This window comes from Panthera leo, chromosome A1 (assembly GCF_018350215.1).
Source record: "Panthera leo isolate Ple1 chromosome A1, P.leo_Ple1_pat1.1, whole genome shotgun sequence".
Classification (NCBI taxonomy): domain Eukaryota; kingdom Metazoa; phylum Chordata; class Mammalia; order Carnivora; family Felidae; genus Panthera; species Panthera leo.
In genome coordinates this window covers 209,415,067-209,437,543 of record NC_056679.1, presented here as the reverse complement: position 1 = coordinate 209,437,543, position 22,477 = coordinate 209,415,067, and the positions used below count along the sequence as shown (strand labels likewise).

The window sequence follows — 22,477 nt, the reverse complement described above, 5'->3', positions numbered from 1 at the left end:
AAGCTCCAAGCAATTCTGCCCCTGGCTATGAATCCAACCTCATTCTTACCATTTTTTCTTCTTGCAAACTTCCATCCACACTCTTTGCCTTTCTCTAAGCATCTCGGGGCCTTTGCACTCACTGTTCTCCTGCCTGTGTCATTCTTCTTGGATATCTGTGTGGTTCACTCCCCCTCTTCATTGAAGATACTGCTCAAATGTTATCTCCTCTCAGGAGCCTTCTCTCACCACTGACCTAAAAGAGCACTTGTTTCTTTCTCCTCCGCCTTCTGATCTGCTCCTTCCTTCATAGCAATTATCACCCCCAACATATACTTACGTGATGGTTGATTCATTTTGTATCTCTCCCTCTGGTGTGATATCAGTTCCGGGAAAACAGGGATTTGTTGTCCGGTTCATTCTTTCGCAAACTCTACTCTTCCAGAAACAACATAGCCTTCTTGCTATTCCTGGAACATGCCGAGCTCTTACTTATTTTTACTCTTATTATCCTCTGCTTCAGAAACTGTTCTCCAGACCCTCACATGGCTCACATCTCATTTCATTCACATTTCTCCTCAAATGCTACCTCCACAGACAGAAATTGCCCTGACCATTTGCCATCATTCTCCATCCTCTTAATTTTTCTTCACAATACCTATCACACTTGTATATTCAATATTTATTTGCTCTTTAATTCATTGACTGTTTTTACCCACATAGAATATAAACTTTCTTGTTCATCACTGCATCCCTAGCATTCAAAATGATTTCTCAGTGGGGCGCCTAGGTGGCTCAGTCGGTTAAGTGTCCGACTTTGGCTCAGGTCATGATCTCGTGGTTTGCAGTCAAGCCCAGCGTTGGACTCTGTGCTGACAGCTCAGAGCCTGGATCCTGCTTCGGATTCTGTGTCTCCCTCTGTCTCTGCCCCTCCCCCACTCATGCTCTGTCTCTATCTCAAAAAAAAACTTTTTTAAAATGGTTTCTCAGTAAATATTTGCTAGGTGTTCAATAAATATTTGCTAAGTGAATGAATGAATAACCAATAACTATGAGAAATACTTTGATAATATTTTTCGAATTACAGGCATAATGTATATTTAAATATTTATAAATGCTCAACATGAACATCTATTATAGATTTATTTTACTTTGAACTACAAAAAATTAGAATAAACTTTCATTTGCATATAACTAAAGCAATTGAGAAGTAAAATAATAAATATATTTCTTAACAGTATAGAAAAATGATGGTCATCATTATGCCTGTTGGTCCCAGGCTAGTCCAAAGACAAACTGCAAAGCAGACGGAGTTCTTCACCCTCTTCTGTTTCTTCTCCAAGAAGAGGGCCTTCCTGCCCTCTGCTCAGCCCACTGCCCATAGGCCCCTTCTTCTTTACATTTATCAGCTGAACCTCTTTTTACAAGTACATGTTGTACTGAATATCTAACAACTAACCAATAATTGTCAATGACCAGAAAATTAGTCTTACTGACACTTCTCCTACTATTTAATCATTTAACTACTTTTCTTGGAGGATGCCTTAGGCCCATCAAAGTATATGTTTTTATTTTATTTTTTAAATTTTTCTTAATGTTTATTTATTTTTGATAGAGAGAGACAGAGCATGAGTGGGGGAGGGGGCAGAGAGAGAGGGAGACAGAACCCGAAGCAGGCTCCAGGCTCTGAGCTGTCGGCACAGAGCCCGTCGCGGGGCTCGAACTCACAGACCGTGAGATCATGACCTGAGCCAAAGTCGGATGCTGAACCTACTGAGCCACCCAGGTGCCCCAAAGTATATGTTTTTAAATGCAATTACCAGCCTAGGGCTGCCTGGCTGGCTTAGTTTGTAGAGTATGTGACTCTTGATCTCTGGGTTGTGAGTTCGAGCCCCACAATGGGTGTAGACATTACTTAAAAAAATAAATAAACCTTAAAAAAATAAATAACTATTAGCCTTAAGAAAAAAATATATTAATTCAAGCAAAATGTATTGCTGTGGTCAACTTGTGCACAGTATAGACAGGCTAACATCCCCTAAAGAGTAGAGTAGCTCATAAGTTAAATGAACAAATGATTAGGTTCATTTGTCAATGTAGATAAAATTTGTCAATTTATTGAGATTATTAAACCTTTATTGCTATTGTCCCTATATAAAGAAAAATGATAACTGCTGTGTACTGCTTTAAATTTCAATTTCTTTCCAGATTATGTTATCTCTTTTGATCGTCATGACCCTATAATAGAAGCAAGGCAAGTATTACACCTAGAGGTGGATTTACTGTGAAAGGTGAATTCCAGGACCCCTTATCTGCATGAAGTTTCTTGGCAGAAGCCCTAGCTATATGATTCTGGTTTCTGTATTTTTTTTCTTTTCTTTTCTTTTTCTTTTTTCTTTTCCTTTTTTTTTTTTTCTTTTTAAGAGACAGAGAGTGAGAGCATGAGTAGGGAAAAGGGTCAGAGGGAGAGAGAGAGAGAGAGAGAGAGAGAGAGAATCTCAAGCAGGCTCTGTGCTCAGCGCTGAGCCTGATGCAGGGCCCAATCCCACAACCCTGGGATCAGGATCTGAGCAGAAGCGTTGGACGCTCAACTGATTGAGCCACCCAGACACCCCTGTATTATTTTTCTTTACACCTTTACATGATCTCTGGGTAATTGCCATTTTTTAGGGATCTGTCCTTGACCACCTGTACCAAACCACACAATATTCCAAGAGTCCCCCAAAGGATGAAGATACATTAGTGAAGAGGGTATAGGAAAAGCTTTTAGGCTGAAGGAACAGTGTAGTGGGTGCCAAGGGCAAGAGATTTCCTGAACTAATAGATAGTCAGTATTGAGAGTGAGGGTCACATACTGAAATTCAAAGAGTGGACAGGGGTCAGATCCAGGGCTGAGAAGCAAAGTTTAAGATCGGGGACTTTAAGTGCTTTAAGCTTGTATATCTAAAAGATAATTCTAGCTTCAATGTGGAAAATAAATTTTAAGCCCAATTCTAAATTTGATTAAACACATGAAATGACTTCAAAGATTAGCAGAAAGTGAATCCAGGGATTGTGGTTAGAATGCATTGTTTTGTATTTTCATTTCTTTTTCTGCTCAAAACCAGTACATTTTCTTTATTTTAAAAATGGAATTATTTCGGGGTTTTCCTACCTATTTTAAATCTCTAGAGATAAAGAGAAATTTAATCATGATTTTTTAAACTCAATATAAAATATACACAAACAAAAATGGAAACCTAAGGCATGTGGAAAAATCAAAGAAATATGAATTAAAACTACAATATACTTCTCTTATACTTAATAAACTAACAAAAATAATTGTTAATAACGCTCAAACTATTATAGTTGGAATGGAATAAAAACAAAACAATTTTAGTGGTATTGTCCATTTGGATAAAAATATAGTACTAGGTAACTAGAGCTATACAAATGTTTACATCCTTTGATCCAATCATCCCACTTTTGTAATTTTTTTTCAATGACAACTTAAAAGAAGGAAAAAGCTTGTCATTAAACAGTATTCATGGAGGTGTTATCTAAAAATGCAGCAGTTGACAGTGACTATTAATGTCCTAAGGTATTGAGACACAGACTTCATGATGTTTATCAGGATTTAAAACATTGACAGGGTCTAGATTTTTGTATGCTTTTCTGGGGCTGGGGGCTTCAGAGTAGGATGCTTTCCTTGGGCAGACTAGAGTCTGTGTGAATGTTCTAGATATCTGGGAAAGGTTGAATAATGTGAAAACTGTCACTTATTGTACGTGAGCTATCTCTGATGAGAGTTACTCTCTGGTTACAGTGTTGTTAAGTCATGACACTGTAATGAAAGTTTGATGGGTAGACTTTTGTAAAAGTACTTTTGGGAGGGTAGAGGATAAGTCAACCAAATGAATCACCCTGACATACCTCAGAAACTGGTGGAGCTGACAATCTGAGGAAAAGTATCTACTTGATAATTCTTTGTATTCTTATACTTTAAAATTATATAATCAAATATTAAGAGTAATAAAAATATAGATTTGGTAACTTTATGTCTGAAGTAATACACATAGGCAAAATCACAGGGCAAATAACTCAGAAAAACATGCTTATATTTGTTGATATAAACAAGAGGTTAAATTAATATACGAAGTTCTTAGAAATAATTTAAAAAAAAGAAATAATTCAGATAGATGGTTGCCATAATAGAAAAATATGCAAATGACATGAAAAATGTCAGATGAAATGCAAATGAACAATAAACACAAGAAAAGATTCAGCTTAATTAATAATACAAAATACAAAAAAGCTAATAAGAAAAAAAACCTTTCCAGATTATAAAAGTTTGCAAGGGCTTATAATACTCGTTGACATGGAGAGTGTTGAGAAACGGACATTCTCTTGTACTAGATGGGATTGTAAATCTATTTCTGGAGGGCAGTTTGAAAATACACACGAAATTTTTAAAATGGATATATTTTTTTTTGCTCCAGCAATTGCACTTCTAGAAGTTTATTTTAAGGAGAAAACCCAAAAAGGACCCAAGATTATATATAAGGATATTCTCTATAATGTTATATGCTATAAAAAACTGAAAGCAATTTAATTGTCCTCCAACAGGGGTTGATTGAACAACTTACTGTTCAACCATACTATCCAGTCATAAAATGACATAAGATGTACACAACATAGTATTTCATTAGAAAGCAGTGTACAAAGCAGTATGCTTATAGGATGTCCAGTTATGTAAATTTATGGTATATGTGTGTCTGTGTCAGTGTGTATACATTATAAGATGACTAGAAAATTGTTCAACAAAATTTTAGTAGTGCTTATCTCTGAATGGTGAGATTTCAGGTGATTTTACTTTCTTCTCTTGTGCCTTTGTGCATTGTTTTGCTTTTTTTTTTTAATTTTTTTAATGTTTCTATTTATTTTTGAGACAGAGAGAGACAGAGCATGAGCCGGGAGGGGCAGAGAGAGAGGGAGACACAGAATCTGAAGCAGGCTCCAGGCTCTGAGCGGTCAGCACAGAGCCAGACACGGGGCTCGAACTCACAGACTGTGAGATCGTGACCCCAGCTGAAGTCGGATGCTTAACCCACTGCACCACCCAGGCGCCCCTGTTTTGCTTTTTAAAAGAATGGTCATGGGGGCACCTGGGGTTGAGTGTCTGACTTCAACTCATGTCATGATCTCCTGGAATGTGAGTTTGAGCCCCCGATGGGCTCTGTGCTGACAGCTTGGAACCTGAAGCCTGCTTCAGATTCTGTGTCTCCCTCTCTCTCTGCCCCTTCCCCTGCTCACACTCTTTCTCTCTCTCTCTCTCTCAAAAATAAATAAACATTAAAAAAAATGTTTTAATAAATAAAAGAATGATCATGTATTAAAATTAAAGGCAGAAAAATATAGTTATTCTCATTTGAAAAAATATACTTCACATTTTACTTTTCACAAACTTTAACTCTATTTAGAAAAGTATTCAAAGAAACCCACTTGATTCATATCATTGGCAGTTATGCAAAAATCAAATACTAAAACTGGTTCATTGTACTTTTCAGTATCATAATGTCAATGCAGTTCTTTTCAAATATCTTCCTTTTTTCATTATTTATATTTTTAAAAATCTCCATTAGAAGGAGTTAACACTTGAAACAAGAGAATTGTCTTCTCTAGGCTATAATTTACAGCCCCTTGCTCTCCTCCCCAATACACACAGCCACCCATCCAGCCAAACACAGAACCACGTCCAGCCTGCGAGGCACACGCGGGGCCACAGGCTGAGCTGAGCCTGGACCACATGGATGGCCAGTGGACACTCCCATTTTCCCGGAAAGGTGTGCGGGGAGGGGGGGGGGCTGCGGGGTGGGGGGGGTGGGATTTTCTTACAAATACAACTTATTCAGTCCCATATTGAATAGGAGAACTTCACTATCACCGGTGAAATCAATAGAATAAGTTAAAATAAACAGACTTGTGAATCTGAGGTGAGAATTTGAAATTGGTGTCCTCTTTCTTTCCCAAATGGCACCTCGCTAGGAGGAATGGTTTAATCCGAGGCTTCCCGCTCCGGTAAGTGGCGTCGCAGTTTTTCCTCCTTATTACTAATTAGATAATTCTGTGATGACGGCCAGACCGAGTTACTGCGTCTCCTTTCAGGAATACAAGCACTCACTCATCTGACACTGTTCCTGAATTGCCCAGGACTATCAACAGCTAATAAATAGAAAGGCTTGCTCTGGACCTCGTCCTTCAGGTGTGTAGACGGTCAGGGCTGGGAGGGCACGTGGGATGTGCTCAAATACTATAAATAGAATCAGCAGTTAAACTCAACACCCGAAATATTTTAGACTCCCGAGGAGCTGGAGCGTACAGTTGGAGGAAAACTGTAGGTCTTGGATTTACCAGCACAGCCCCGGTTTCGTGCAAATGGATTCTTTTCAGTGAAGGTTACTCATTAAATGTGTGATTACATTACATGCAATTTGATTTTTGTGACTTTTAATGCTTGAAACAAATAGAAAAATATCTACGTGCCCAGATTTTTGGTAACTCGCTGAATTCAGTCCAAAGGAAAAGTCCAGGTTTCTACAAGGAACAAGGGGAAATGTAGATGTGACAGAGTGATACTTTTATTCAGCACCTATCTGGGACTTTACTTTTCACTGCGGAAAAAAAAGCCAATGAACTTTCGTTGTGGGAAGTAATTTTCTCAAAGATACAAACTTGGAGAGATTACTGTAGTGTCAGGAGTCCAGATCTGACAACTAAATCCATGCTTTAGCCACAGCAGCATCCTGCCTCTAAGTGAAAAGACCTCAGCAGTTACTTAGGTTATCTCCCCTGTTTTAAGTTGAAACGTTTAACCACAAAGACTCATTTAAAGTGGACACATTACTAGTTCCTGGTAGAGCCAAAATAAAAATGTAGACATGGGATTTAGGTTGCTGTCCCACAATAGTATGTTGTGATTGTATCAGTTTTTCTTTTGCTTTTAACCAAGACAGAATTGAAGATATGTGAAGGGTTTTTTAAAATCTTTTTTTTAAACCAATTAAAGCCTTAAGAATATTAGTAACTTTTTTCCTAGAGCATATAATAAGCAATAACTAATAATGTGGTAGTACATATACAATTTCTGTGATAATTTGGGTGTAAGTAGCTGTATTATAGCCTGGGTCTTTATTTTATGTGATGATGATTTGCATATTAGGACTTACACAGCTTATTTTTGCCTTGCCATAAATTCTCCATGACTTGGGCTAATAATTTGCAAATAGTTTATATATCAGTGAAATTGATACAATCTTATAGTACCTTAGTCATAGCATATTCATTTCTTAGTAAGGCCAAGGTTGTTTCTTGGTTTATAATTGTAGTAACATGGAAAGTATCAGAAAAATCTGTGAAAAGTTAACTGGTAATCTTTATTTTTTGGTAGAGGAGAGAAATTACAGAGGGGGGAAGCATTTTTAAATTCTGAAGTGGCACCCAGGGAATTTTTTAAAATATTTTTTTTTCATTGCAAAATATTTACATCAGTTCTATGAGCTAGATAGTATTTTAAAAATACAAAAACTGGGTTATTTTGGGTAATTTGCCTAATAGAAACAAAACTTGAGAGACTCCAATAATCACAAACATTTATTTAAAATTGATTATATGCCAGGCATAGTGCTAAAATTTTGCAAGTGTTATCTCCTTTAATTCTTACCCTTAGCCATATTCATTGGCCACAATTATAATGTCTTGTTTATAGATGAGGGAACAAAAGTTTAGAGAGTTAAGTGAGTTACTAGGAAATGGTAATCCCAAGTCTTATCAATTAATTACTTAAATCTAAATGTTTAAGGTGTGTGCTTGATGAAACTCTCTATTTCACGTAGAAATGAAATTTCAAATTAACAATAAAGGTTAGATATAAAAATATAACATTTAAGGATGTAATATTTGCTTCTGTTTTATGAAAGTAGGCTAAAAATTGACCCATTCTTACAATATTGCTTTTCTTCTTTCATATACATAACTGCCACTTAAAAATTTTTTTTAAATCTTATTTTACCTAGGGGCGCCTGGGTGGCTCAGTCGGTTGAGCGGCCGACTTGGGCTCAGGTCATGATCTCACGGTTCGTGAGTTCAAGCCCTGCGTCGGGCTCTGTGCTGACAGCTCAGAGCCTGGAGCCTGTTTCAGATTCTGTGTCTCCCTCTCTCTCTCTGACCCTCCCCCATTCATGCTCTGCCTCTCTCTGTCTCAAAAATAAATAAACGTTAAAAAAAAAAAAAAAATCTTATTTTACCTGAATAAATTACTTTATGTTTGCATAAGTTACTTTTAAAAGATAAGGTTTAAGTTGTTAAAATTATTGAAAAGATAAAGCTAAATGTTAACATGTGTTGACTTATATAATAAACATTATATAACAAAAACCCATAAGCTCTAAGAATATGTGGTTAAGAGACTGGTTCTGCTTTAACCAGGTGGGCCTATTTGGTTTAGTTAGGAAACAAACTTTAAACCATGTCTATTTACTCCATTTCCAAAATGTCTGCATAATTATTTCAGTTTGGAATTAGGTAATGTGGTTTTCCACAGAAAAGTACTTTAATATTAAAGACAGTAATAGAGGTTTATGATAAAAGGGTTTCATGATTGAAAACATTGGATTTAACAAAACTTAATAGATTTCTTTATTAAGGAACTTTTCAGAACATTCAATATGTTGATATCCAGAATTTTCAAGAGGGAAATATGGCCAAAGAATTCTTTATCTCTGGATCATTTTGCAAAACTAATGTTCTGTGAAATAATTTGGGTAATAGTGGTATAGTGACTCAGTGTAATTAACTTAATATTAAAATAGATTTGGTACAGACAACATCGTATTATCAGCCTGTTCACAAAAAAAAGTTAGCGACTTGCCAAAATGTGTAATTTGGTAAGTCTTATCCCAATTTACAGTCCATGGGGTTTCTCCCAAGGACTGGGGACATGGGGTTTATTCCAAGCTATAGGATATTCCTTGCCCTGACAGTGTAGGAGAAGGGGGAAAAAATCCAGAAACATTTAATTTTTAATTAAAATATGATCATTTGTGGGTCATTCATTCAACAAATATTTATAGAGTGCTAGCCAAGCACTGTGTTGCTAATGCAACTATAAGAGTAGTTGGAGGAAAAGGTACATTTTTAAAAAGAGTAGAATATATTCTTAATATATTAAGAATATATTAACATATTAATATATATATGTTAAGTCCTGCACAAATTACAAAGGAACCACTGAAGGAAGTCTCTGACTTGTCACTTATTATAAAAGTCTGCTTAACTTATACCACTAGGACAAATTTTCTACTTAAAATTTAGATTATATTTGATCATTAGTCCAAGAAATGTTGGATTTGGGGCCTATAGTTGTAAATATTATAACTTAACTTTTCCATATTCTTTCTTTTAAAAAGTTTTTCTACTTTTTTAAGCTTTGAAATCCTTAATCACAAATTTGGTGTAAATCTCTCATATTCTCTTCACAATTTATACTGCTTGATTTTTAATTCTACCTGTTTAAAATAGGTAGAATTATGAATGAGACACTAAATAAATTTTTGGAAATGTCCAATTTTCACAGTACTAGTTGTTGAATGATTTCCCATCCCCACTGATTTGCTTTCCAAGAGAGCTTACATGGGATGGATATTGAATACATTTTGGGCATCTATTGAGATGATCATATGTATTTTCTGATTTAACTGATTGATATGATATATTAATGTTGTATTAATAGGTTCACATCTTTGCAGTCCTGTTATGAACATAATTGTTATGATGGATTCTTCAAATTACTATTGAATTAAGATTTTTGGTTATTAATTGAAATTTTCTTCAGTTTCTGTTTTAAGAATTTTTTGGTTATATTTTAGCCTCAGAATCCTATTAGTCTAATAAAAATGAACTGGGTCATTTTCAATCACTTTTGAGTTTGAAATAAAAAATAAAGCATGGAAACTCTCCATTTCATGAAAGTTTAATAAAATGATCTGTCTGTACTCAGCAATATTTCAGTATTTTAGAGTAATTCTTTAATAACATTAAAAGTATGTATCTTTGTTTAGTTGTTCTTGGTCAGTAATGAAAAGTTTGGGTTAAAGAAAAGAAGGTATGGAAAAGAAGATCAATTACTTTTAAGGTCACCTTTCAGAGATAACTTTTTGGTATACTTCTTTCTAAGCAATTTTTAAATTATAGAATTGGAATTGTATATATATATATATATATGTGTGTATATATACACACTATGATTTTTACAGTCTATTATGTGCTTATTCTATAATGTTCTTTAAAGACATTTAATATATAAATTAATATATATGCTTATATATTAATTTATATATTAAAAAACTATAAATTAAAAAATATATTTTTTTAAAACAAACATTCAACGGGAAGACATTTAAATTTTTCTTTGATATTTTAAGCAGTGTTGTTTCAGTATTTGTTTAAAAAAATTTGTTCACATCTTGAGTTCTGTTAACTTAACCAAGTAATCTATAATTTTTCAAAATTAATTATTTTGTTTTAACATTTAAAATTTTTAATTTCATCTGTAATTTATTTTAGTGAATATAGTATGGGAATCTAGTTTATTTTTCATTCATTTATTCAGTTATGCATTCAGTGAATATTTATCAAGCATGTATTCTGTTAGGTGCTAATAAACCAGACATGGTCCCAACTGTAGTGGAACTTACAGTTTAGATGGTAAAGACAGACATAAATCAAATAATCACCCCAAAGAATGTATAAATGCAAAGTGATGTACAAGCCCTGAAGGAAAGGAATTGTGGAGTCCTTGGTAGCAGGAAGCATAGTATTGTCCTAAGCACTGGGAAGAGAGCCAGTGTCAGGAGCATGAACTGCAAGGTAGAGATTAGTGTGAGATGAGATTAGAGAGGTGGGCAAGGACACACTATGCAGAGCCTTGCGCCATGTTAAGAATTTTTATCTTTATCTTAAGAGTAATGAGAACCATTTAAGGGTTTTAAGCAGGAGGTTTACATGATCAAATTTATGTTTTCAAAAGATCACTGTGGCTGCAGGAGAAAAAACTGGAGGGAGACTTTGTGTGTGCCAGAAGCCAGTAAGTAAGCTGTTGTAGTAATAGGTGAGAAATGATGGCAGCTAATTCTGGCTACCAGTGATAACTTACGGCTAAGTTGTCACTGGAGACAGAGAAGTGGACAGATTCGATAGATAATTTGAAGACAAAATGAACAGGATTTGGTGATTGAATTAACAGGGTACTGGGGACATGAAGGAGAGAGGTGTTAAGATTTCTAGGTTTCTGGTTTGAACAAAACCGGATTTACAAGAATCCATTTGCCAGCATCATTTGTTAAATATTCTATCCCTCCCCTTTGGGTTATGACATACTGGAATTTCTTCCAAATATCTGTAAATTCTATGACAATTGTGGTGCAATTACTTTAGTTTTATAATATGTTTTAATATTTAGAGAGACAAGTTTTCTTTACCAATAACTCTTTTTTTTGAAGTAAGCTCTATGCCCAAAGTAGAGGCTTTGGGTGGGGCTCAAACTCACAACCCCAAGGTCAAGAGTCACATGCTCTACTGACTGAGCCAGCCAGATGCTCCAATAACTCTTCTTTTATAAAATGTCTTTGTTTCTGTCTATTATTCCATATGAATTTTAGAATCATTTTTTCAAGTTCTAAAAAAAACCTATAAATTAAGGACAATTCTCTTCTTCCAAATTTTTTATAGCTCTCAGTACAAAACTTTCATACATTTTTTATATAGATGTCACATATTTCTTGTTAAGATTATTCTAAGTGTTTTGTTGTTACTGTTGTCATTGTGCTGTTCTAAATGCAATGAGTTTATTTTAATGCAGTAAAGTGGCTAGATTATAGAAACTTGAAGAGAGTTATACTGATGCTCTTTCAGATCTAAAAATTTTGATAATAAAAGGGACCCAACTTTATCTGAACCTGTCTTAGCCATCTTGGGCTGTTGTAACAAAATACCACAGACTGGGTGGGTTAAACAACAAATCTTTATTTGTCACAGTTCTGGAGGCTGGAAAGTCCAAGGCATGGTACCAGCAATTTGGTTCTTGGTAAGGGCTCTCTTCCTGCCTTGCAATGGCTGCCTTCTTGCTGTATCCTCACATGGCAGAGGAGTCTTTGGTGTCTCTTCCTCTTCTGTAAGGGGACTAATCCTATCATGTGGGCTGTACCTTCATAACTTCATCTAAACCTAATTACCTTTCAAAGGCTCTATCTCCTGACAGCATAATATTGGGAAGTAGTGCTTCAATACATGAATTTTAGGGGAGGGCATAAATGTTCAGCCAGTAACAGAGCCCAAACCTGAGCTAACATGGTTATAATTCCTGTTTGGTATCGCAAGCAAGGTACATGACTAAACTGAACTTGCGACTGCATAGAAAAAGTAAAAGAACTGATGAGTTGGTGAAGGAGCTATAATTATTAATATTCAAGTGAGAACATGGGGAGTGGGTGGTTATTACATGGAGTGTGCATTCATGTCCCATATCAGAACTGCCTTGTGCTAAATGGAATCACAGAATTTGAAGAATTGCCAAGCTATTTGGTAGAAATAAAGTCAGGATTTCTAAAGAAATTCACAAATTTTCATAAGCATGAATTATGCTTTGAGTTTTTGCAGCTGACTTTAGAATGATGTGTTTGAATGTTTTAAGCATCTGCCTTGTCAAAATGGCTCTAATTAAGAGGAACTGATTGAGCTGAAGGCAAACTATACCTACCAAGAACCTATAGTATTCCTAGGATATTGAAGATGAATCTATACATCACTCATTACTATGCCAGAATTTCTGGCTCTGTGGCCAAATTCTTGCCACATATGAGTTTTCCAACTCTGTTAATGTATGTTATATTCTCTTCCTAAAACCATGGAAATTGAATCTGAGGGCCACTTTCAGTAATGTAAACTTGGAGTGAAATATGAGATGTGCCCTGCTTACATAGAGTCCTTGTTTTGTTTTTCATTTAACAGCTTTACTGAGATAGAATTCATATACCATACAATTCACTCATTTAAAGTGTACAATCAAGTGGTTTTTAGTGTATTTACAGATACACTCAAACATTACTAGAGTCGGTCTTAGAAGATTTTTCATTACCACAGAAAGAAACCCGGTACCTTTAGCTATCACCCCTCCCATGCACTCACCACCCATACTCCCAGCTTTAAACAACTGCTAATTTACTTTATATCTCTGTAGATTTCCCCATTCTGGACTTCATATGAATAGAATCATATCATATGAGGTCTTTTGTGATTGGCTTAGCATAATGATTTCAGGATCCATTCATGTTGCAGCATGTGTCGGTACTTCATTCCTTTTTATGGCCAGATAATGTACCATTGTAGGAATATACATTTTGTTTACACATTTGTCAGTTGGTGGACATTTAGGTTGTTTGCACTTTTTGGTGATTCTGAATAATGCCATTGTAACCATTTGTTTACAAATTTCCGCGTGTCAGTCAGAGTGGCCAAAATGAAGAGATCAGGAGACTATAGATGCTGGAGAGGATGTGGAGAAACAGGAACCCTCTTGCACTGTTGGTGGGAATGCAAATTGGTGCAGCCGCTCTGGAAAGCAGTGTGGAGGTTCCTCAGAAAATTAAAAATAGACCTACCCTATGACCCAGCAATAGCACTGCTAGGAATTTATCCAAGGGATACAGGAGTACTGATGCATAGGGGCACCTGTACCCCAATGTTTATAGCGGCACTCTCAACAATAGCCAAATTATGGAAAGAGCCCAAATGTCCATCAACTGATGAATGGATAAAGAAATTGTGGTTTATATACACAATGGAATACTACGTGGCAATGAGAAAAAATGAAATATGGCCTTTTGTAGCAACATGGATGGAACTGGAGAGTGTGATGCTAAGTGAAATAAGCCATACAGAGAAAGACAGATACCATATGGTTTCACTCTTATGTGGATCCTGAGAAACATAACAGAAACCCATGGGGGAGGGGAAGGAAAAAAAAAAAAAAAAAAAAGAGGTTAGAGTGGGAGAGAGCCAAAGCATTAGAGACTGTTAAAAACTGAGAACAAACTGAGGGTTGATGGGGGGTGGGAGGGAGGGCAGGGTGGGTGATGGGTATTGAGGAGGGCACCTTTTGGGATGAGCACTGGGTGTTGTATGGAAACCAATTTGACAGTAAATTTCATATATTAAAAAATAAAAAAAAGAAAAAAAAAAAAGAAAAAAAACCGATATAATACATGTGAAAACAAAAAAAAAAAAAAAAAAAAAAAAAAGAAAACAAATTTCCGCGTGGACATACATTTTCATTTTTCTTGGGTGTATACCTAGGAGTAGAATTGTTGGGTCATATGGTAACTAGATGATTTAATTATTTCAGGAGCTGCCAGATTGTTTCCTAAAGTGGCTATACTCTTTTATATTCCTATCAGCAGTGTATGAGCGTTCTAATATTTTTACATCTTTACCAATACTTGTTATCTGATTTTTTTGTTCTAGTCAAACTAGTGGGTATGAGTATTGTGATTTTGATTTGCATGTTTCTGGTGACTAATGATGTTGAACATCTTTATACATGCTTATATGTATGTAAATGGCCATTTGTATTTCTTCTCTGGAGAAATATGTACTTAGATCTTTTGTTCATTTTTAAATTGGGCTATTTGTTATTTTACTATTGATTTACTATTTGATTTACTAATTGATTTACTATTTGATTTCTTTATATATTCTAGATATGGATCCCTAGATAAGGATCACATATATGATTTACAAATTTTCTTCCCATTCTGTGGGGTTTTCTTCATTTTCTTTCTTGTGTCCTTTGCAGCACAAGAGTTTTTAATTTTGAAATCCAGTTTATTTCTTTTTTATTTTTGGTTGCTTGAGCTTTTGGTGTCATATCTGTGTATCGTTTCCCATGTTTTTTTCTAAGAATTTAATAGTTTTTGCTCTTATATTTAGGTTATTGATCCATTTGGAATTAATTTTTGCATATGGTATGAAGAGTTAGGGTTCAGCTTCATTCTTTTGTATGTGGCCATCCAGATGTCACAGTACCAGTACCAGATTTCACAGATCTTCATTCTTTTTTTTTTAAGTTTTATTTATTTTGAAAGGGAGAGAGAGAGAGAAAGTAAGAGAGAGAGAGAGAGAGAGAGCATGCTCAAGTGGGGAAGGGGCAGAGAGAGAGGGAAAGAGAAAGAATCCTAAGCAGGTTTCCCACTGTCAGCGTGGAGCCCTATGTGGGGTTTGAACTCACAAACTGTGAGATCATAACCTGAGGTGAAATCAAGAATCAGATTAACTGACTGAGCCACCCAGGTGCCCCCAACAGCCCTTCATTCTTGAGCAGAGGTTGGTCTGTTGTATAATAGTATCTTCATCGATTTCTCAAAATTGATTGAAGACTAGTAATTGGCCCATAATTGTGCACCTTTTTATGAAAACTGATTAAGCTATTTGGACACTATGAAACCAAATACTTTTGAACAGTTTAATGACTAGAATTCCATTGTTATGATTTAAAATGTATGTGGCCCATTGACATAGATTTCTGACAGTTATGGTTCACTATTGAAAAACATGGATATCTCTGGAATATGTTATGTTTTGCATAGTTTTTGTTCCATGCTATGTTAGTTTCTGTCTTACTAGTAGGTGACAGGAATAATGAAAACTGTGATATTATCCTTGACTTAAAAAAAATTTTTTTAATGCTTATTTATTTTTGAGAGAGAGAGAGAGATAAAGAGAGAAAGAGAGCACGCACACAAGTGGGGGAGGGGCAGAGAGAGAGAGAGGGAGACACAGAATCTGAATCAGGCTCCGAGCTGTCAACAAGAGCCCAACGCGGGCCTCGAACTCACGAGCCGCTGCGAGATCATGACCTGAGCCGAAGTCTGAACCAAAGTCAGACGCTTAACTGACTGAGCCACCCAGGTGCCCCTACCCTTGACTTTTAAAGGAATCAAAATGTGGGAGGGGGGGCGTTCCTGGGTAGCTCAGTCAGTTAAGCATCCGACTTTGGCTCAGGTTATGATCTCGTAGTCACTGAGTTCAAGCCCTGCGTTGGGCTCTCTGCTGGCAGCCCAGAGCCTGGAACTTGTGCCTCTCTCTCTCTCTCTCTCTCTCTGCCCCTTCCCTGCTCACACTCTGTCTCTCTCTGTCTCAAAAATAAATAACAATTAAAAAAAATGTGTGGGAACATTACAAACCGATGGTGACTGGATAGATATTATGAGAGGGTTAGTGGTAAGATAAATGGGGGTTAAAAAGGAATGATTTAAGTGAAGCAGCAAGAACAGTCAGGTAGGAGTGTGGATTGGATTGGAGTGGCACCTTGGGACTAATATGGACAGAAACTCCTTGGAAATTTTGAAAGCTATAACTAAACATTCTAGATCTGGGTTGTAAGTATTATGTAATGTTAAGAATTTGCTGCTTAAAAATAAAATGTCATTAACCTTTTCTATTATTCTTTTAGGAAATCCACCTGTTCTACTACTCTCCCATTTTCAAGTAAAAAGTAAGAGACAGGGGTGCCTGGGTGGCTCAGTCAGTTAAGTGTACGATTTTGGCTCAGGTCATCATCTCACAGCCTTGAGTTCGAGCCCCGTGTCCAGCTCTATGCTGACAGCTCAGAGCTTGGAGCCTGCTTTGCGTTGTGTCTCCCTCTGTCTCTCTGCGCGTCCCCTGCTCATGCTGTGTCTTTCTCTCTTTCTCAAAAATGAACACACATTAAAAAAAAAAATTTTTTTTTAAAGTAAGAGAGACAGTAATTGAATAACTTCCAGAATTAGATAAAGTAACATTTTATAGGTTATTGATTTTAGAGCCAAGCTTTTGTTATAATATTTAACTAAATGTCTTGTAAACAAAAAGGGTTCTTTTCAGATATTTTAGGGGGAAAGTACTAGATTATTAAACCATAGCAAACTTTGGTAGCTTGCTTTTTTCTTAGTGCTCCTTATAATTCTTTGGCTCTTTCTCATTTTATAACTCTCCCTGGCTTCCACTCTGTGGCTTCAACTATCATCTATATGAAGATGACTCTCATATCTTTATCTCTAGCTCTGTCTCCTAAGTATTATACATGTTTTCAACTGCCTACCAGATATTTCTAACAGGGAGTCTAATAGGCAAGTCAAATTTAACTGACCCCAAACTGACTTATTTGTACTTTTCTCTGCTCTCAGCCTACACTTTCTCCTGTAGATCTATTTCATTTAATAACACGAGAGTCCATCTAGAGAACTAAACCTGAATTATCGGTAATATTTGAGCCCTCCCCTCCCCACTTTCTCTTACATCTTCATTGATTCAACAAGTCCTAGATTCTACTTTATCTTTTAAATTTACCTCCTCCTTTCCACTTAAACAACTAACTACATTAGCTCACTTAAACAACTACATTAGCTTTCTTTTTGATTCATATTTCTCCAGCCTCATTCACATTCCAGCCTTCCTTCATTCAGTTGCCTAAGCTTCTTTCTGTTTCAATTGAAATTACAAAATATAGCTATATCAAGAGTCCAGATGAGAAAGTATTGTGTCAGAGTATGAATATGCAGTATGAATAAAAATATGGATACATATTTTTAAATTGCATGAAACTTCTGGGTTCACCACACTTTCACTAAGTATTATCTTTGGGTTTTTTTCTAATGTAGTAGGTACTTCTTTTTAATGTGAATTTGCAGAGTTATTCTAAAATGCAAATTTTATATTATCTTGGATGTAAGATTCTTTGTTTACCTGTTAAGTGTGAGGCAAAACCCAATTTATGCTAGAGTAGCAGATCCCATCCTCCTTTCAAAATCTGCATTCTAACCAAACCAATTTTCAGATTATAAAATATAAGGAACTTTCATGCATCTGTCCTTTTCTGTTTTCCTTTTTTTCTTTAGAATGGTTGATTTCCATCCTTCCTGTCTTTCCCTGCCTGGAAAGATTGTTTATCCTTCACTAATGTCCAAAGTTCACCTATCCTGTGAAGCTTTTCTCAAGACTTCAGGTATCTTTTGTACTTTCAAAGCACTTTTTATTTATTTATTTCTTATTTTCATAGCATTTTTGATACAACTCCTGGTCATTTATCTCACTCTTTTAAATGTACTTGATTTAGTCCTCCTCTGGGCTAGTTCTAAGAGACAGGTTACTCATTTGTATTCACTGTTTACAGTACATAGGTGCTGGGCACATGCTTGTTGAATGATCTATAGTTTATAATAATAAAAATGTTGTGCATTCATAAGTGAAGAACAACTTATCCCCCAATTTTGGATAAATAAATTCAAAATTTAAGACATTGTATATCAACTATACTTCAGTTAAAAAAAAAAAAAAGTAAAAATCTTTATTTATATGGTGAGACTGATAGTATCCTGTGATGGAACCTGGGCTCCTGAGCAGAATTGAGAGTCAGGGAGAGTGAACAAAAGGGAGAACTACGGACCCTTTACAGGACTATGTGACCTTGCTTGCTTGCCCTGATTGCCCCAGCAGCTCTACAAGTATCCACCCATCCACTCACTGCTCTGGACTTGCCCAGAACTTATTAACACCTGACAATCCAAGGCTAATAGACATGCCTCCTGGTAGTCTATTTCATTTTAATTAAAACTAAATCTAAAGAAAAGAAGCACATTATCTTCTGATACTCTTAGAATACAATATTCTAAAAATATAGAGAGGGGCACCTGGGTAGCTCAGTTGGTTAAGTGTTCAACTCTTGGTTTTGGCTCAGGTCATGATCTCATGGTTCGTGGGATTGAGCGCTGTGTCAGGCTCTGCACTGACAGCACGGAGCCTGCTTGGGATTCTTTCTCTCCCTTTCCCTCTGCCGCTCCCCAACTTGTGCTTGCTCTCTCTCAAAAGTAAATAAACTTTAAAAAAATAGAATTAGAGACTCATTTATTCAGAGGTCATACTTTTATTATATTGAACATAATAATTACATCATAGAATAGTTTCAAATCAGTTTTCTGGTGAGCATTTCTTAAAGAGCCAGATTTCACAACTCTGCTGTTTTCACAGCAGTGTTGTAGGTACAATTAAAGCTCACAAGATTTCATGTAAGTACAAGATTATACGTGAAATCTTTATCAATTCTAGGCTCCTAGAATAGATATTCCAGCATTTTTACAGGAAGCCTGTAAGATGTGAATAACGTTTTCAAATTAAAAATACTTTTGTATATATGAAGTATTATCAAGTATTACTATAGCTCTTCCAAATTCATAATGAAAGTTATTTCCCCTTCAATCAGGTGGAAGTTACATAGTTTTCATGGACATGATCATGAAGAACCATCTGAATATATTTGAGAAAGGTACTGTATGTTGATGGTAGAATTAGAAAGCCAACACTGAGAAAGTGGTACCAGAGAGGTGCTTTAGAAGATACAAAATTCAACAGTGTAAGACAGAAAGAAGGTAATAAATTAGAAACAGGACTATCAAAGCAACTTGGACTCTGGTGCTGTTTTTTCAAAGGGAAAATAAAACATTTCAAAAGTGTAAATAAAGAGCAGTATTGAAAACAGTATTCACATATGGGTATAAATCTCTGACTAAAATTTTGTATTTAATTTTTTAGGGAGAGCAAAATCCTTTACTAAACCTGATTTTGTTCACTGGAAGTTGCTTTCTTGCTTTTACTAATCTGTCATCATTCTCTACTCTGGAGTAGGACAAGGAATGAACTATTTTCTTTCCTTGCTTTGTTTGGTTTTATTATTATAATCAGAGACTTAGACTATTGAATAAAATCTATATAAAAAGGAAAAACTTATACTACATATTTTACTTTTATAATGTTGACTTTGGTGACAAAGTTAATAGTTTTTATTGGAACTTGATGAATTAGCCCATTATTCTCATCAATAAAGAAATGGTTCATGGCAAAGCTACTGCCACCTATTAATGTAATTTTAAAAAGATCCTTATAGTATTTTTTCATGGGTGGGAACATTAACAAAATTTAAAATATAATTAGAAAGGTCAGGCTGTTTATATAATTCTAATAGCCTATATTTATCACAACTTGTGTATAAAAGCAGCACATACTTAGAAGTAATACCGATTGAATTGCTTTTTTTGGCATCAAAATGTTTCTAAGGCTGCCATCAGATGAATTTTATTTCTTGGATATCATTGCCACGATTAACTGATTTGATACCAGATGCCAATACGTATGTCAGTATATTGTAATGTAGCATTATAAAAGAACTGATCTATAAGGTGTACAACCTACCTTCTAGTGCTCAATAGTAAATGATTTGCTTCTAAGTACCATTTCCTTGGATTCAATGGGTTACATATTAAATTTCTGCTTATATATTTTAATGAGATTAAATCTTTCAACAAAAATTTTGTCTAGTTCATAATTGAATATATGCTCCATGTCTTCTGGAGTTAGTGTTCAAGAAGTACACGTTTGGAATGAATACACACATAAGTAAATGTACCTATAACTAAAATTTGCCTGGGGGTGCCTGGGTGGCTCAGTCGGTTGAGCATCTGACTTCGGCTCAGGGCATGATCCAGCCATGGAACTCCATGGAGCCATGGAACTCCAGTCCATGAGTTCCAGCCCCGCGTCAGGCTCTGGGCTGGCAGCTCAGAGCCTGGAGTCTGCTTCTGATTCTGGGTCTCCCTCTCTCTCTGCCCCTCACCCCGTCATGCTCTGTCTCTCTCTCTCTCAAAAATGAATAAATGTTAAAAAAAAAAATTCAAAATTTGCCTGAATCCATTGTTCTTCTGTGCTTCGGACAGTATGTTTCCACAAACCTTGCAATTAGTAAACGGCTAACCTAGCATTATTTAATTATTTGACTAAAATTGGGTTTTTAAGTTTTTTACTTTGATCCAGTTAGCTAACACCCAGCTTTTACAATTTTATTTCAAATAATCACTGTATCAGGCATTTTGAGGTTCTTAGAAAATACTAAATAAGCTGACAGTACAAGTAACCATTTAGCAACTATATTCCTCCAAACTTCTGTCACAAAACAGATACCACTTTTTGTTGTTTTTATAAAGGGTAGTGGAAACAATTCTATTTTCTAAAGTGAAAAACTATCTCATTATATTATTTTGCTGTAATCATTTTTTTAAAAAAATTTATTCCTTGCTTCTTCGATTTTCAAAGCAAATCTAATAAAGGTCAATCTGCTTATCAGCACCAACTTTACAATTTTAAAATGTGTCTAGTTAGAGCCTAATTTCAGCTTTAGATAAAAATGGATTTATTAAGAAATGGTTCACTGTTACATCTGGCTTGTAATTCATTGTGGCCCTAAGGTAATGTTTTCTATGGTTTTCCATCTTAGGTTATAATACGGAGACATTTCCACTTTCATATTTCTACTTGAATTTCCTCTGCTTAATTGCTTTGTTCTGATCCACATTAGTTTCATCACCTGTGTTAGAAAGAAAATCAGTATCTTACTGTTGAATAAGTATTTTACTTATTCAACTTTCAATACCTGGTTTTTAAAGAATTCTCTTTTATGCCACACATTCCTCCCTGGGTTGTCCTTAATTGAAGCAGAAGTGTTTTCTTTCAGTTGGCTTCATGCAAGGTAATTTTGACAGTTAAAATTGTCACCCTATCCATATCTCGTAGCCTTTCTATCCTTTTACTTGGCTTTGCCTAGACTAAACTAAAAAAGAGAACAGCTGCCAAACAGTCAAACAAACAAACAGGAAGTCATGTGGTCTTTCTTTGTAATCCTACCTTTCAGGACTGACGGCTCCCTCTGCTGGTTAGTAATATAATTGCTTTCTTAGTTCAACAGGATATGTATTGCATTTGGTGATATTTGGTGAGATACAAGCTGTGGTTCAGTAATCAAATTAGAGATTCTTATGTTATTTTTCTAAATTTTGTGTTAAGGTTTTAACCAGACTAGGTCTTAAGTATCTATAATTGAAGGGAGCTGGCATCATATGTTTGGAAAAAAAACTTTTATTAATGCTCTTAGATTTGTGAATACTGAAATTTATACTGAAATCCAGTGAAACAGTGATGTTTAAATTGTATCGAAATGTCTAAATCCTATTAAGAAATATCAGTGTAACATAATCCTTATTTTCTGATAGTTACTTTTCATCTTATTTATACAGCATATTGCCTCCTTTCAAATCTATACATAATTCTCTTAAAAAATTTCCCTTTGAATTCTGTACAGAATTTTAAGTACATTTATTTAAATTTTTTTAAATGTTTATTTGAGAGAGAGAGACAGAGCACAAGTGGGGGAGGGACAGAGTGAGAGCGAGAGAACAAGAGCGAGACAGAATTGGAAGCAGGCTCTAGGCTCTGAGATGTCAGCACAGAGCCCGATATGGGGCTCAAACCCAGGAACTAGGAAATCATGACCTAAGCCAAAGTCAGACACTTAACTGACTAAGCCACCCAGGTGCCCCTAAGTACATTT

The 22,477-nt window shown here is 35.5% G+C and overlaps 1 long non-coding RNA gene across 1 annotated transcript; it reads left to right on the top strand.

Annotated features, from left to right (window-relative positions):
* Positions 1-6,080: 6,080 nt before the first annotated feature.
* Positions 6,081-18,033, top strand: LOC122227407. Its single transcript, XR_006206019.1, has 3 exons — positions 6,081-6,220; positions 16,520-16,561; positions 17,943-18,033. It is a non-coding gene; the product is annotated as an uncharacterized LOC122227407 (long non-coding RNA).
* Positions 18,034-22,477: the final 4,444 nt, after the last annotated feature.